The sequence below is a fragment of the Piliocolobus tephrosceles genome, chromosome 2 (assembly GCF_002776525.5).
Source record: "Piliocolobus tephrosceles isolate RC106 chromosome 2, ASM277652v3, whole genome shotgun sequence".
Taxonomy (NCBI): Eukaryota; Metazoa; Chordata; class Mammalia; order Primates; family Cercopithecidae; genus Piliocolobus; species Piliocolobus tephrosceles.
This window is the reverse complement of record NC_045435.1, coordinates 116,551,377-116,559,376: the sequence shown is the minus strand read 5'-3', so window position 1 is coordinate 116,559,376 and position 8,000 is coordinate 116,551,377. Positions and strand designations below refer to the sequence as shown.

Sequence of the window (8,000 nt, the reverse complement as noted above, 5' to 3'; positions counted from 1 at the left end):
CAAGTCATCTATGTTCCTCTCTAAACTAGTTATTCTAGTTAGCCGTTTCTGTAACCTTTCATCAAATTTCTTAACTTTCATGCATTGGATTAGAACATGCTCCTTTAGCTAAGAGGAGTTTGTCATTACCCACCTTCTGAAGCCTACTTCTGCCAATTCGTCAATCTAATTCTCCATCCAGTTTTGTGCCCTTGCTGGAGAGGAGTTGTGATCATTTGGAGAAGAAGAGGCATTCTGGCTTTTGGAATTTTCAGAGTTTTGCACTGGTCTTTCCTCATCTTCCTGGATTTATCTGCCTTTGATCTTTGAGGCTGATTACCTTTGAATGGGGTTTTTGTGTGGGGGTCTTTTTTGTTGTTGTTGTTGCTTTCTGTTTGTTAGTTTTTCTTCTAACAGTCAGGCCCCTCTTCTGGAGGTCTGCTGCAGTTTGCTGGAGGTCCACTCCAGACAGTGTTTGCCTGGGTATCACCAGTGGAGGCTACAAAAACAGCAAAGATTGCTGCCTGCTTCTTTCTCTGAAAGCTTCATCCCAGAGCCTGCCAGATGCCAGTTGGAGCTCTCCTGTATGAGGTGTCTGTCGAACCCTGTCGGGAGGTCTCTCCCAGTCAGGAGGCTCGGGAGCCAGGGACCCACTTGAGGAAGCAGTTTGTCCCTTAGCAGAGCTGGTGTGCTGTGCTGGGAGGATCTCCCTTGTCAGGATCAGCTGCTCTCTTGAGAGCCAGCAGGCAGGAAAGATTAAATCTGCTGAAGCAGTGCCTACAGTCACCCCTCCCCCCAGGTGCTCTGGCTCAGGTAGATGAGTTTTAGCTGTAAGCCCCTGATGGGGGCTGCTGCATTTCCTGTAGAGATGCCCTGCCTGGTGACAGGAATCTAGAGAAGCAGTCTGGCCACAGCCACTTTGCCATGTTGTGGTGAATTCTGCCTAGTCGAAACCTCCCAGTCTCCTTAGCATTGTCAGGGGAAAACTGCCTACTAAAGTCTCAGTGATGGTGGATACCCCTCTGCTCACCAAGCTCCATCATCCCAGGTCAACTCCAGACTTCTATGCTGGCAGCGAGAATTTCAAGCCAGTGGTTCTTGGCTTGCTGGACTTTGTGGGAGTGGGACTGGCTGAGTGAGACCACTTGGCTCCCTAACTTCAGGCCCCTTTCCAGGGGAGTGGATGGTTCTCCTGTCTCACTGGGGTTCTAGGTGCCACTGGAGTATGAAAAAACTCCTGCAGCTAGCTCGGTGCCTGCCTAAACAGTCACCCAATTTTGTGCTTGAAACTCAGGGCTCTGGTGGTGTAGATTCACAAAGGAATCTATTAATCTGTGGATTGCAAAGATCTGTGGGTAGAGCACAGTACCCGGGGTGGGTAGCACTGTCCCTCATGGCTTCCCTTGGCTGGGAGAGGGAGGTCCCCCAGTTCCTTGCACTCCCCAGGTAAAGCCATGCCCCACCCTGCTTCTGCTCGCTCTCTGTGGGTTGCACCCACTGCCTAACCAGTTCCATGAGATTAACTGGTACCTCATTTGGAAATGCAGAAATCACCCGCCTTCTGCATTGGTCTCTCTGGGAGCCGCAGACCAGAGATGTTCCCATTCGGCTATCTTGGCCCTTACCCAAATGGAGAATTTTTTAAACTACTGATGCCAAGGCCCCACTCCAGACTGATTAAATCAGCAGGTCTGTCCTATGCATGCTGATGTATTTGGCTGATGTCATGATGTCTGCATCTTATTTTCCAAAGTATTATGTGTGTGTTTATATTTCTATATCTATCTATTTAAATGTTACTATGTATATAAATATGTGTATTGTACTGTTATTCCACATTTTCTGTATGTCTGACATTTTTCAAAATAAAGATTGAGAAAAAATGATGAGTATCTCCAGGATTGGCTGGGTCATCTGTCTTCACAAAGTTTCTGTGTGGTGCTCCTGTCCAGAGCTAGCAAGGTTGAGGGCCCTTACCGTTTGACACACTGCTTTGACTCTGACTCCCCTAGAAGACTGTCCTATCCTGAGGACAGGGGCCTCATGTGTCTCAGAACTTTGCATTCCCTTATCCCCCAGCCCTAGAATGTGCCTGGCATATAGTGGGCATTGAATACATACTTCTTGAGCATAATCAAAAGGAAGTTACATTCAGGGCAGATAGGTGAATATGTATTTATTATTCTTTCAATGAATCAATCAATCAGTCTTTTGTCACTTATGGAGTGCCTATTGTTTCATGCATGCTTTAGGCACAATGGATCATCTAATGATCTGCAAGGTTTCTCACTCTTGTCAGTATGCAGATTTTGGCCCAGATAATTCTTTGTTGTAGGGGGCTGTCCTGTGCATTGTAGGATGCTTAGCAGCATTTTTTATCTTTGCCCACTAGATGATAGTAGCGACATACCTCCAACCTCACAAGTTGTGTTAATCAAAACTTTCTCCAGACACTACCAAATGTCCTCTGGGAGCAAAATTTTAACCTCCAGTTAAAAAGCACTGATCTGTAAGACAGCCTGCCTTTAAAAAATCTGAACAGTAATGAAGGAAACAGATATATATATACATGTGTGTGTGTGTGTGTGTGCAATGAAAGATAAGATGTGTGAAGGACTGTAATGTATCAGAATGTTATGAAGCATAAGAAGAGAAAAAGTTAATTCCATTTGGAGGCATTTGGGAAGACATTATGCTAAACACTGGGTTTGGGTTTTAGTAGCTTTGTGGATGGGAAGCTCTTTCAATGTAATTTCCTTTCCTAAGCTTCTGCCAGCTTACGTCTATACAGCCTGTGGTCACCTGTGGCGTCTTCTGAACCTTGTTTCTTAGACGAAGAAACTGAATCCAAGAGAGTTTGGATTACTTGAGGTAAGAGGTGGTTTACAATACAGACCTTGGAACCAGACTGTCTGGCTTTGAATCCTAGTTCTACCAATTTCTAGTCGTGAGCTTAGGGCTTGTGATTTAGCCTCTTAACACCTCAGTGTCCACATATGGAAAATGGAGCTAATAATAGCTTCTATCATCTCATAGAGTTTTAGTTAGAAATTTGCATGTGTCAAATGTTTAGAACAGCACCTGGCCTCCATATATACATAAAAAACTATGGAAGTGTTTGCTACTATCACTATTGCTACCACAGCCATCCAGCAACTTGATGGCAGAGGTGAAGTAAATTGGATCTGCAGCCTCCCGGCCCAGGGTTTTCTCCACTGCAAAGTCTTTTTGCTATTTGAGCAAAAAGAAATCAGTGATGGCTCAACTGGCACCACTGGGAAAGGCACACCCCATGAGCACCATTCTCTGTTTAAACTTCACCATCCAATAGAACTATTATTCAAGTCACGTGTAGATTTTCTAGTAGCCACATGAAAAAAGAAAAATGGATGAAATTAATTTTAGTAATACATTTTATTTTTGCCTAATATATAAAAATATTAACATTTCAAAATGTAATCAATAAAAATTATTAATGAGATGTTTACATTGTTTTTTTCCATACTAAGTCTAGGAATCCAGAGTGTACACATACAGCATATCTCAAGGAGCCACTTTTCAAGTGCTCAATAGGTGCATGTGGCTGGTGGCTACCATACTGGAGAGCACAGATTTTCTAAACACTGCAAACGGCTTTCACGGTGGCCGGACATTCGTATTATTTCTGACTATGCCTAGGGGATGAAAAATCAGAGCAAACAGTAAAAGTCTTTCTTGAGTTTTTTGCGGGACACTGGACCCTCTCCCTCTCCCTCTCCCTCTCCTTCTTCTTCCTCTAAAAAGCCAGCTGATTATTGCTTTGGGGGCAGGCGACTCAGAAGCTCTTGGTGGGGCGGGTCCGCGTCCTCTTCACCATCACAGGCTTCTGGCTGCGCAGGATGGCGCTGGCCTTGCTGATGGCAGTCATGGCAGGTCAGGACGGTAGTTGTTCTTGCAGATCATGTGTCTGATGCTGCTGAGCTTGGCGCAAGCGTTCTTGTTCATAATGGTCCGCACATACGAGGCGGCAGGCGTCTGCTGGCCGCATCCCCGCTTCATGACCACCAGAACACCTTGCCATTTGCTGCCGGCGCCACGCCCACAGTCTTGCAGCGAATCAGACCGTTGTAGCGCAAGGAGTTGCGGGCCTTCAAGTTATTGGGCTCGGTGCTGTAGGTCCGCTTATTCCTCTTGATCAGGAAACCAGGGCAGTTGCGCACGACCATCCATTGCAGGTGCGCAGACGTGGCGGCGGCTCCTCTCGCAGTGAAGGCTGGAGACCGAAAGAGCTGGATCCTCTTCTTGCTTGTTCCTATCCCAACCTCACCAAAATAAGGCGACTGTATTTTTTTAAATGGTAGTTCATTCATTCATTAACCTTTCCAACCTTGATTTAACTTGAGTACAACTTTCAATAAATCATGACACAACAGTTCCAGATGCCACCCCTCAAGATGTTCGGAGGCACATACGTAACCTCTGTAAGCCCTGAGCTCCTGCTTATCCTGCGAGATGAAGCCTTGACACCTCTTTCCATGGCAAGCCTGGAGCCTCCTGCTCTGACTCTGCTGGTGGTGACCTCAGATTGCCTCCTAGGTCCTCCTGAGTGAGCCAGCATCATCTGCTCGTCTACCACCCCAGGACTGGGGAAAGGGATGGAGGCTGAGAACAATTAGCGACCTGTCTGAGGCCAGGCAGAAATTTGTCACCACTGATGGAACACAAGCTGGCAGGCCCTGGGTGGCCTCTTTAAAATGCTCTGCAGTGCAAGCATTGCACACTCCTGGCATTTTTGTAAGGGGAGTGTCCAGGACAATAGTAAAGAAATTCTTACCTTGGTTATTGTGAGTCACATGCTGTTTTTAGTGCTTTACTTAACTGACAAAATCCTCACCGCAGCCCACTAAGGCTGCTGGTCTTATTAATCTCACTTTACAGATGAGGAAACTGAGATCTGGAGAAGAACATGGCTTGCGTAAGGTCACAGAGATATAAGAGGCAAAGAGGAGTCAAACCCAGAGTCTGTGCCTCGTTGTGCCACAGTGAACCCTTCAGGTTTGGGCTGGGCCACCAGCCTTTACTTCTCAGCGAGAAATGTAGGCTCCAGGAGGACATGATTTCTGTGCTTTTGTTCTCTGCTTTGTCCTCACCACCTAGAACCTATTGGTTGACTGGCTGCCACCTCCTTGCTGCTAGTGGTGTCCAATCTTAGCTCTAGACCACAACTCAGGCTGATGGTTGTTCCACTGGGCACTTGTTGTTCTGCGTATGATCTGACTTTGACTTCATGCCTTGCCTACTGGTTGCACATGATTTTTGGCCTCTATGTAAGTGACCTGAGACCTGCCCCAAGGCCAGAGAGGCATTCAGTTGCTTGAGGCAACTCAAGCTCAAAGCAGATCTGATCTTGGCATAAGCACATTGAGTCTTATTTCCCTACCCTCTGAATGATGAGACTGGATCAGGTGAGGCTGGAGTATCAATGTTTCCACCCCTTCGCTCCTGGAAGGTTGGGATTGGGGGATGGAAGAATGAGGATAGGGTACAGACTGATGGTACAAGGATTTCTGTGTGAAAGAAAATGTGCTCCATGCCATCCTTTATGGGTGGTTACAGGGAGGAGTGCCTGGCACCAGCTACCCATCCAAAGACATTTACAGTCTAGCCTGGATGTAGCAGGTTCCCAGTTGCCCTCCTTCTCTCACCTCTGGCTCTAGCCCAGGCCAGCCTGACTCCAGGCTCCACGCTGTTTCCACACTGGCTGTTGGTGCAGGCCCACCTGAGGAGAAATTACCCTGGCTCCCTTTCCACTCCCCTAACATCTTGTTTTCTGCATCTTAAGACCTCCTGATCTTCCTTCATCTGAATAACCACAAAGGGCCTCTTGAATGGTGGAGAGTCTCAAAAGGCTCAGTCTCAGGAGGGTTCTGGAGAGCTCAGGGGCCCTTGTTGTCGAGAACCTGCAGACTAGCTGTTCCACTTTTCCCCCTGTGCAGGCTTGGGTTCCCATCTCAGGATGTGCACAGGCCCCAAGTCTGGGGCCCTCACACTTTGTATCCTGCCTTCAGTGGGAATAAGGGATCCCAGGAGAGGAGGCCTGCAACTTTGTGGGGAGAGGCTGGAGAGCTGGGTTGGGTGGGACACAGGGCCAGCTAAACCCAAGTCTATGGGCAGGTTTCCTCCTTGAACCTGTTATCCTTTGATTCTCATATGAGGATGTTCCCATGATACCACAGGGCACTGACCAATTCTTTCCCTCATGCACATACATGTGTGCACATGCCCAGATACACACACACACACACACACACACCACCAAGCCCCAGATCTGAGGTCTTCCAAAAGGACATGAGGGCAAACCTCTCAGAGGATTTAATGTCATGCTTCCAAATGTGCTCAAACAAAGTCATCTATCTGGAAACTCTATTTCTCCCAGAGGCTGTTTTTCTTTAACTCCCTCAAAATAGGGGTCAGTGACTCTAAATGCAGAGTGACAGTTAACCAACTAGGTAACATTAGCCTTAAGGTTCAAATTTTCCTTAATGGAAAAGTCAACTTTTACCCCAAGCATTAGCAGACCAGATGTGGTTTGCAGAACCTTCTGGAGCTTTAAACAGTCGGATGCTATCTGTCCCTTCCGGGGGCACCCTGGTCAGTCAGGATACAGATTTCAGACAGGGAGCCTCTCTCACCACAGCCTGATGGCTCATCTTCCAAAGGGCTTCCGTGCTTTCATTCTTTGCCAGCAAACACAACTGAAATCAGGAGCTCTGGATGCATCCTGGACAAGGGAGACACAACGCAAATCCCTTTAACAGATTGTGGACATGGTGAGCTAGACATGGAGACAGACCCAGAGCACAGAGAGAGCTGGGATGAAGAATGTCTACCACAACCCAGGCGAGGCCTGGGTTTCAGGAGCAGGTAACCCCAGGCCAAGTCTTGAGGGGTGAGTAGGAGTTAGTCAGAGAATCCCTGGCAGAAAAGACAGCCAAGTGTGCAGGTGTGGTCAGCATTGCTGGAGGGTCAGCTAGGACACCCGTGGCAGAGACAAGTTGCAGCCCCCAGGTAGCCGTCATGGAAAGCTTTGTGTGCTATGGCAGGGAGCTTGAACTTCATCCTGAAGGCAATGAAGCTGCAGGAGAGCATTGTAACTAAGGCAGTAACACAGACAAACAATCATAATAGCTAACATTTGGAAAATGAATACTTTTTAGATGTCACGTATTGTTCTAAGTGCTTTGCATGTATTTGTTAACTTATTTAATCCTTTGCAGAAGCCCTATAGAACAATAATGATATTATTCCCATGTGACAGCTGAGGAAACTGAGGCATGACTCCTAAGTTGTGGAGCTGGTATTTGAACCTAGGAAGTTTGATTCTTGAGCTCACTCTTTCAGTCACTCTGCTATTATTTATAATTTTGTAGCCATCTCTGTTCAAAAGGGATTTTAGGTGATTTATAATATAACCTAGTGCACAGTAAGCAAACTAAAAATAAAATTCAAAATGAAAGAGAGAACAGAAACAGAAACAGAAAAGCAAGGAGACATTTATGGCAAGAATTCAAGATGGGAAATCACTGAACTTGAGCCCTAGTTTTTATCTGATTTTTTTGACAAAAAAATGTGAAATTGTCAAGTTACAATCCAATTGCTCTTTATGTGTTTATCAGGAGACACATGCTGCTTCTGCTTAGTGAATTCTAGAAGGAAATTTGTTGTCTAGTCCCTGATATGAACTGTGATGTAATGCATAAGATATATTAGCTTCCTAGGGCTACTATAACAATTGACAGCAAATTTGGTGGTTTAAAATAACAGAAATTTATTTTTTCACATTTCTGGAGGTCAGAGGTCCAAAATCAAGGTGTCGTCAGGGTTGGTTCCTTCTGGGGACTGTGAGGGAGACTCCATTGCATGCCTCTCTCTCAGCTCTTGGTGGCTGCAGGCAATCCTTGGCGTTTCCTGGGTTGCATCGCTTCAATTTCAGCCTCTATCTTCATATAGCTTTCTCTTCTGTGTCTTTGTGTCTCAAAACT

General features: G+C 46.3%; 1 pseudogene; it reads right to left on the bottom strand.

The window, feature by feature from the left end:
* Window positions 1-3,793: 3,793 nt before the first annotated feature.
* On the bottom strand, window positions 3,794-4,328 carry LOC111543517 (annotated as a pseudogene).
* Between the last annotated feature and the right edge of the window lie 3,672 nt (window positions 4,329-8,000).